This window comes from Rissa tridactyla, chromosome 6, assembly GCF_028500815.1.
Source record: "Rissa tridactyla isolate bRisTri1 chromosome 6, bRisTri1.patW.cur.20221130, whole genome shotgun sequence".
NCBI lineage: Eukaryota > Metazoa > Chordata > Aves > Charadriiformes > Laridae > Rissa > Rissa tridactyla.
In genome coordinates this window covers 2,577,792-2,585,262 of record NC_071471.1, presented here as the reverse complement: position 1 = coordinate 2,585,262, position 7,471 = coordinate 2,577,792, and positions in this window count along the sequence as shown.

Sequence of the window (7,471 nt, the reverse complement as noted above, 5' to 3'; positions counted from 1 at the left end):
GACCTTTAACGAGCACAAACATAACAGCATTTAGCTTAATTTCTCAGACTTTGTGCTTGGGGTGGCTGCCTGTAGGTTTTTTAGCAATGCCCGAGTTATTATTTTAAAAAGAAGCTATATTTTGAAAAATGAAACTTGAAAGCTCTTTGAGGGTACTATAATGTTACTGCTTCCTAGATTTGAGAAGTGGAAAAAAGACGCACATCATGTTACTTTCTCTGCTCACAGATCAGGATTATTCTCTGTGACTTTTTTTGTGTGTGAACCAATTTTAAAGCAGACAGATGACGTGCTTCATAAAGATTTCTGGTACAATTATGTTATACTGGAGCATCAGAATGAAGAGGCGTCAACGTTAAGATTTGCAATAGAAAACGTAACTTGTTCATTTGATTAAAATTGCTGACTGCAAGTTGGTTTGTGTTCTAGTTGTGCTCTAAACGCGTGAATTTGTGTCAGACAAATTGTTGTTGCTTCATGGGGGACTGCAGAAGGAGGAGTTTTCTGTAGATTAACCTCATACGCATATGGCATGGGCTTACTGGAATTGCAAATGCCCTTTCCTTCGAGCACTGACTCTTGGAAGAGGGAAGGAGCTGAATGGGGAAAAAAAGGGTTGCGTTATTGAGTGGGATTTTGGAGTCAGTAGGTGGCTATTTGTATAACCCAGCATTAGGCACCTGGCTTAACTGATTCAGTTAAGGGGACAGCCTGCATTTGCTTTCCAAGGGAGCCTGCTCACTTCCAAGGCACCTAGGGAGCTAATTTAGATACTGAAATTTAGATATACAAATTCTGCTTTGTTTTAACTTCCAGTCTGCCACAGGGAGTTGAAAAGTGACTTCTTTCTTTACATTTTACCATTTACAAGATTAAGATAAAACTACTGCCCCAATTTCCAGTTACATTCTGGAAATAAGTCCGAATTGTTTAAGATACTGCACTGATAAAGCCACTAGGTATGTAAGAAAGACAGTAGGTACAACAGCTGTCTCTGCTGCAACCTCAGTGCGGTTGGTGATTGCATACCAGCCTCTAACCAGAGCTGGGTCCCATTTCTGACGCTCACCCCTTACTCCAGTGGGTATTTTAAGGCAGAGCTCTTTGTTACACTCGCACGTCTCTGCCTGAATATGAATGAGATGTGTAATTAGTGCGTATTTGTAATTTTTTTCTAAGTCATTATGGAGATACTGGTAAAAATGGAAGAATTAAAGGTACTGAAAACCTGTATTTATAATATACCCACAGAACAACAGAACCAGCGAGGGCTTTCTTCACATTACCCAAGGGCCTGAGTCCCAAAACCACTTGGAGAAACCATGTTAGTGTATCCAGGTCGTCTGTCTATAAATCTATCAGCTATGGTAAAGTTTTGCAATAATTTTCTTATTAGTTAAAATCTAGATTGAGACTCTCCGTGTGTTTTTTAGAAGACACTAAATCTTACGCAACTTAATTTTTCTTGCACATATGTGTGGAAAATGAGCAGGCTTTTGCAGGTAACTGGGGGTGCTCATTAGCCTGGGAGAAATAGAGTTAGATAAAGGGATCCCCTTTGCAGCTTTCTCAAGCTGATGTCTCACCCCAGCTTTCCTCTTGTTTTTCTCTCTTGGTATCTCTTTGTTCACTACTGCCAGCAAAAGGTGCCGAAGCTCAATAAGATGAAGTAGCTAGGTCAGACTGCAGAAAGTGCTGATGTGAGCTGTTTCTTAACAGGTTGAGCTGTTTTCCCACACAACCCTGTGGATGTGCTGAAACAGTAGATTTTTCTTAGTGTCTATCTACACATGTTCTTCTTGGACTTAAGCTATGTATGTACAGAATGACTTTTAATGGTGCAGGATTTAGCATTTCCCATCCTATGCCTCAAAAATAAATAATTTGCTACGCTATAATAGTTAACAATTCACGCTGTTTCAAGATCCAGATTATATAAAACAAAAACCTGGAATGACACAGTCGGAAACCTTGCTGCACATAAAAATGTCGTGTCATTAAAACACAATGCTAAAGGGATTATATAATTACTCTAGGACAGTGATGGACAAAATGTGTGCTGGTAGGTCTGAACGGTTTTCTGAGCGTGGTCCCACACTGACCAGGTAATTTAGGACTTTGTCTTCATCTAATTTTCATATGTACACATTAGGTGAAGTGGTTAAACTTGTCATGATAGAAAGACTCCTAAAAAGAAAAAAATGTGGTTAGAATAGTGAACGAGGCAGGTAATTTCTGTATTTTGTGTAGGTTTGGATGGCAGGGAATGGGGAGAGAATTGAGAAAGTTAATTCTCAGATGAAGGGCTTCACCACAGGCCAGAAAAGCATTGTAAATGATGACATAAAAATGAGGAAAATGGGAAAAGGTGACAAAAATTTCATTTGCTGCTATGTGGAGCCTCATTTTAACTTTAATTGACAACAATGAAAAAAGTTTCATATATTTTAATGAAAAAAATACATCTGTGCTTTGCATAGAAGAAGAGGATAGTCTCTTTTCCCCCTGCATGCATTTTGGGAAGCTAGTGTGTTTTCTACCTTGGTTTTGAACAGCCATTTGCCAACACTTATTCCGGTACCATTTCCCTGTTTCACTTTTTTTAATCCAAGCATCTAGTAGAGGCACTTGACAGGCATCAGTGAATTAAACCACCTGGTAGATCTCTGAAAGGTAGGTTGGTACTGTCCCTAAAGTATTTCTATAAAGAGAGAAATTGAGGCAGAGAATCTCAGATAACAGAGGACGGTATTTACTGGACACATGGTTCAATGTGCCTAAAATATCCTCCAAGGTGCTCGCACTTTTCAAATACCTTGGAATTCTAATAAGATCTTTTGGTATGTGCAGGACTGACAACATACCAATAAATATTGCTGTGAAATGTTTATTCTTGATTTGCTGACTTTGTGGTCTGTACGGGATGATTTCCAGCATGGCACTAAGGTTCATACTCGAGACGCAGGAGTTAATAAGAAAATATTAAAGTCCATACAATGTAAGAATTTTTTAGAATTCCTTTGGAGATGATATTCTGGTGTTTACTGTCAGCTTTCCACTAATGTCATATTTCTACTTTGATTTTATTTTTCTGGTTCTGTATATAAAAATAAAATCTTGTTTTGCCAAAATGCATTTAGAATTTTAGTCTTAGTGATTAGATCTAATAAAGACACAGTTATTGATTTTTCTGGGGACAAGAGTGCTCTTATTACGTAGAGGTTACAGTTCTACCAATTTTCACAACATCATGAAATATTTGTTCATTATAAGTCTGGTAGGAAGTCAGAATGGAATTTTTTTGCAGTCTCTTTTTGTGACCTTCCAAATGATTCTCTCTGAACCTGCACTTCTCTGCCTGAAATACTAGTTATACAAGTTGCCTATTTTTAAAAGTTCAGTTCTTTATTTCTCTTCCATACAAATGATCCAAAACTCATGTGGAAACAGATTTTGATTGATTTTTATAGTTCATTCTTAAATCTATCGTTTGTGAGTAGTAGTCACATAGTTAAAACCAGCTTTTTCAAGTAAGTATGGCTATAGAGCTGGATATATTCAAAAGTGTGTTGGTTGGAAAAGGTCCCTCATAATCTTAGACAAATAGCTTTATTTCCCATAAGGCTCTCATGATATTCTGCAGTAATTGAGCCACAAATGCTGGTTTTACAGGAAAACTTCACTTTTAAATACACTTCACATTTTAGATAAAGCGAGAAATTGTTCAAGACACTTGAACTTCACATTGCTGTGTTGATAAAACACGTGGAGCTTTATTTTAAGAAGTTCCAGAACGGTTCAGCCGCTGCATCAGGACCTGCAGCAGCTGTGGCCTTGCCTGCTCCTTGTCAGGGACTCGCATGTGCAGATCGATGCTGACTACCAGAAAGTTCCGACAACTGTGTATTGGCAAAAAGAGTTTACTGTTAGGTGTTTACATGTTTTTAAAAATTGTTATCTTACTTTTGGCATCTGCCCACAGTATATAGGGTTGGTTGTTTTTTTAGCGTTTAGAGTACAAAATATACAGGATCTGCAATTTCAAGCCAAAAGATAAAAAGATTCTGTCTCATGGTAGGATGTTGATGCTATTTTCTTGGAGCCATTGGAAGTTTGTTGTTTTTTTCCACTGTATCGTCGTGGTTTGATATATTGGTAACTCTTAGGCACTGAATTAACTTCAGCTCCTAGTCGCTCTTCATGCAGAAAGCACTTTAAATGCTATTTTTTGTGGGAGGTGATGGAGTGAAAGGGGAGTAAAAGTAATTAAAATAACACGTACCATTATTCAGTAACGTGATGTCCTTTTTTGAAAGTACGACTGCAGCTTGTTAAATTGCACACACCCATATGAAGTTAGCTTTAATTGAGTTATATGGAGTAGTGAGCCAAAATCCCACAAGTCTGACGTACGGGGGAATTGCAAGTCCCTCAAAAACTGTGTTATTAATATATTGCATTCAGTTTCTGTGAAAACTCTTCAGTATAACTTGCTACGTTAGATTGTCAAAATGTTATTTAAATAATACTGATGGATGGTATTCAGGAGATAGGCCTCAGTTAAGCAAGATTCTTAGCACTCTGTAGTTATTGATAAAGGTTTTAATTATTTTATCTTTTAGTAATTCCCTTTCCAATATTTTTAACTGTAACTTAACCCCTAATTGTAATAAAGTAAGCTTTAAAAAAGAGAGAGATGCCTTTTCCTGGGAACTTCCAGCTAACAACTGAGGCTGTTCTCGACATGGCTCCGCTGCCAGGGAACCCCTCACTGTAACCTGCAGTTACAGTCCCCAGCGCTCAACAGTGACAGTGCAGCACACAGACTCATGCCAGCATTGTTTGTTCATAGCACATTAGACCAGGCGGAGCTGTACAGCCAAGCCCAGGCATAGGCGGCCATCCCAGCCCTGGGATAACTGCCCAGGCTCTGGCAGCGCAGGGGCGGCTGCTGTGGGAGGAGGCCAGGGGCTGCCCAGGCAGGTCACAGCCGGTTCCAGCCAGCTCCCCAGTGGCCCCAGCAACAGCTCAGCCAATCAGGGGAGAGTCTGACCCCTCTGAACCAATCAGAGGCGTTTGTGGTGCCTCTGCGGAGCCATCTTTAAGAAAGGGCGGCAAACGCTGCGTGAAGGAAAATGGTGGCCAGGGCTGTCCCGAGTTCCTCCATTAGCGTCCAAACAATGGACTGACAGGCACAGAAGAAACAACATGCCTTTTGCTGAGGACTTAGGGAACACAGGTGACTTTTAAATCAGCTAAATATGACACTGGTGCCCCATCAAAATAGCCCTCTTTGCCCTGCCAGTTGCCCTGCTCATCTGGGGCTTCACTGATGCTGTCCCAGCTGAGGGGATCCACATAGATTTGTGCAAACTCGGTGTCGTAGAGTGATGTGCCTTGATTAAGGCTTATTTGAATAGCTTTGTTTTGAGTAAATACAGCTGCAAGGGAAAGGTAGAGGCACATAATCTTGTCAGTGAATTATTAAGTACCAACTTTTGCTGCAGGATAAATACAATTAAAGTACTTGGGAGAGAAAAAAATAATTGGTCAGAATGTGAGAAATTCAAGGTACAGAGCTGCTTTAGCTAAGTAAGGCTGACAGCGTACAGGTGGAGGTTCACTGCACTACCTGAGGTCTGCTGTGACGGTTCTAAATAAAACAAGTAGCCTTTGCTTCATAAACAAGTCATTTCAACTAGTGAGTCTCTGTGGAGGGATTTTTTGCCTTTGTATTGTCATCAGGGAATAGTGGAAACATCCCTTCAATCCAAAACCAGCATTAAAATATATATGCTAGATTTTGGTTTGAATTTGAATAATTTCTGTGAAAGAAATTAAATATCATACTGTCCAAACTATATAAGCTTCTATAATTTAGTATTTCCTAACTGACTAGTTCAGGTAAATGTTCAAACACTTAGTAATGTACTTTGCAGGCAAGGTCACTCCATTTCTTTTCCACTTGTACACAGTACATTCCCAAATCAGTTCATGTCATTTTGGTATTAGTTGAACAGAAATGACTGCTATTTAAGTTAATAGATGGGGAGAAGGGAATTAATACAAGAAATTAGTGTCTCCATGCAGTTAACAGGACAGAAATGAATGCAGTGAATATAATTGGAAAGCATGGAATAGAGTTAGTGTTGTAAGTGCTGGTTGTATTGGCTTGGTCATCCTAAATGATAAGCAGTGGGGTGGGCAGTATTGTATGTAACTTCTCCTTTCCACTGAATAGGGAAATAAGATGCTACTAGTAGAGTCAACGCATTTTCTATTCTGACCTGTGTTTATTGTTACCTTGATTTACCAGCACAATGCAATTTCCTCTTTCAGCTTTACTCTGGTTCTTTTCTTGGCCTCTAGCATTCTTTTTTATGAGAGGATTGTCTCCAACTGTTGTCTGTTTAGTGCCTTTAAATATTGATTATTCTTCTTCCTAAATCAGGACATATGCTAACCTATATCTTTTACTGAAAAGTTCAAACTCCTTTGTCTTTCGCTTTTATTATGAGAGGGGGTAAAAATGGTGTTTCAATTTTTTGCAAATGGCTGAATAACCGTGTTTCCTTTTCGTGTATAAAGAAGAGAGGAGCTCTTTAGCTGTAGCCTTGTCTGATTATTGTTAGTGGGAATTGTTTTCAGGCTTAGAGACTGTCACTCCCTCGTCTGTTCATTGGACTGTAAAAACTCTTGTTGCCAGCAACTTTCTGAGAAAATTCTAAAATAGATGTATGATTAAACTACCTCAGAGTAGGTAGACTACATTTTCTTACTATAACATACAGGAATACACGGTCCTGACATATATATGCAATTGGATTTTAAACAAAGCAGCCTTCCTGTTTCTTGACCCAGCTGTTTTCTAAAAGTTGATCACAGCTCCCTCCCGCAAGACTAGATGTGAAATCCTGGTTCCTCCAAAAGCAATGTAAACTCTTACACTGTAAGATCATTTTCTGCCACATATAGCAAGAGGCTGCTGCTGCCTTGAGGGTTATTCCTCTAACTCCTCCAGCTCCCACTTTTGTCCACTGTAAGTGAACTGAAATGCTGTGTTGGGAACAAGAAGATAGAGACTTTTAACTGATTCTTTGATGTCCTTATTTACGCAGGTCCTGACTGAGTCAGGTACGCTCTTCGTGCCTATAAATATAATTTCAAACCTTCTCATTATAATTCAGCTTACCTGAGAATTCTAAAAATATTATCTGCTTCATTATATTCTTGTGAGATAGCTTCTAATGTATTGTGTATGTGTATGAAAGAAATGTTATATGTTGTTAATACTCACTAGGAAAACTTTGAACAACCTGGAGAATCACTACTGGAATATCTTGAGCAAGTAACAGTAGATTTCCCATTGCTTTAAGTCTGTAAACTTAAACTAGATGCTTTTCCCAACTATATGCTGCTCTTATTCAAATGATGATCTTAAAGCTCAAATAAGTGGTGAAGTTAATCGGCC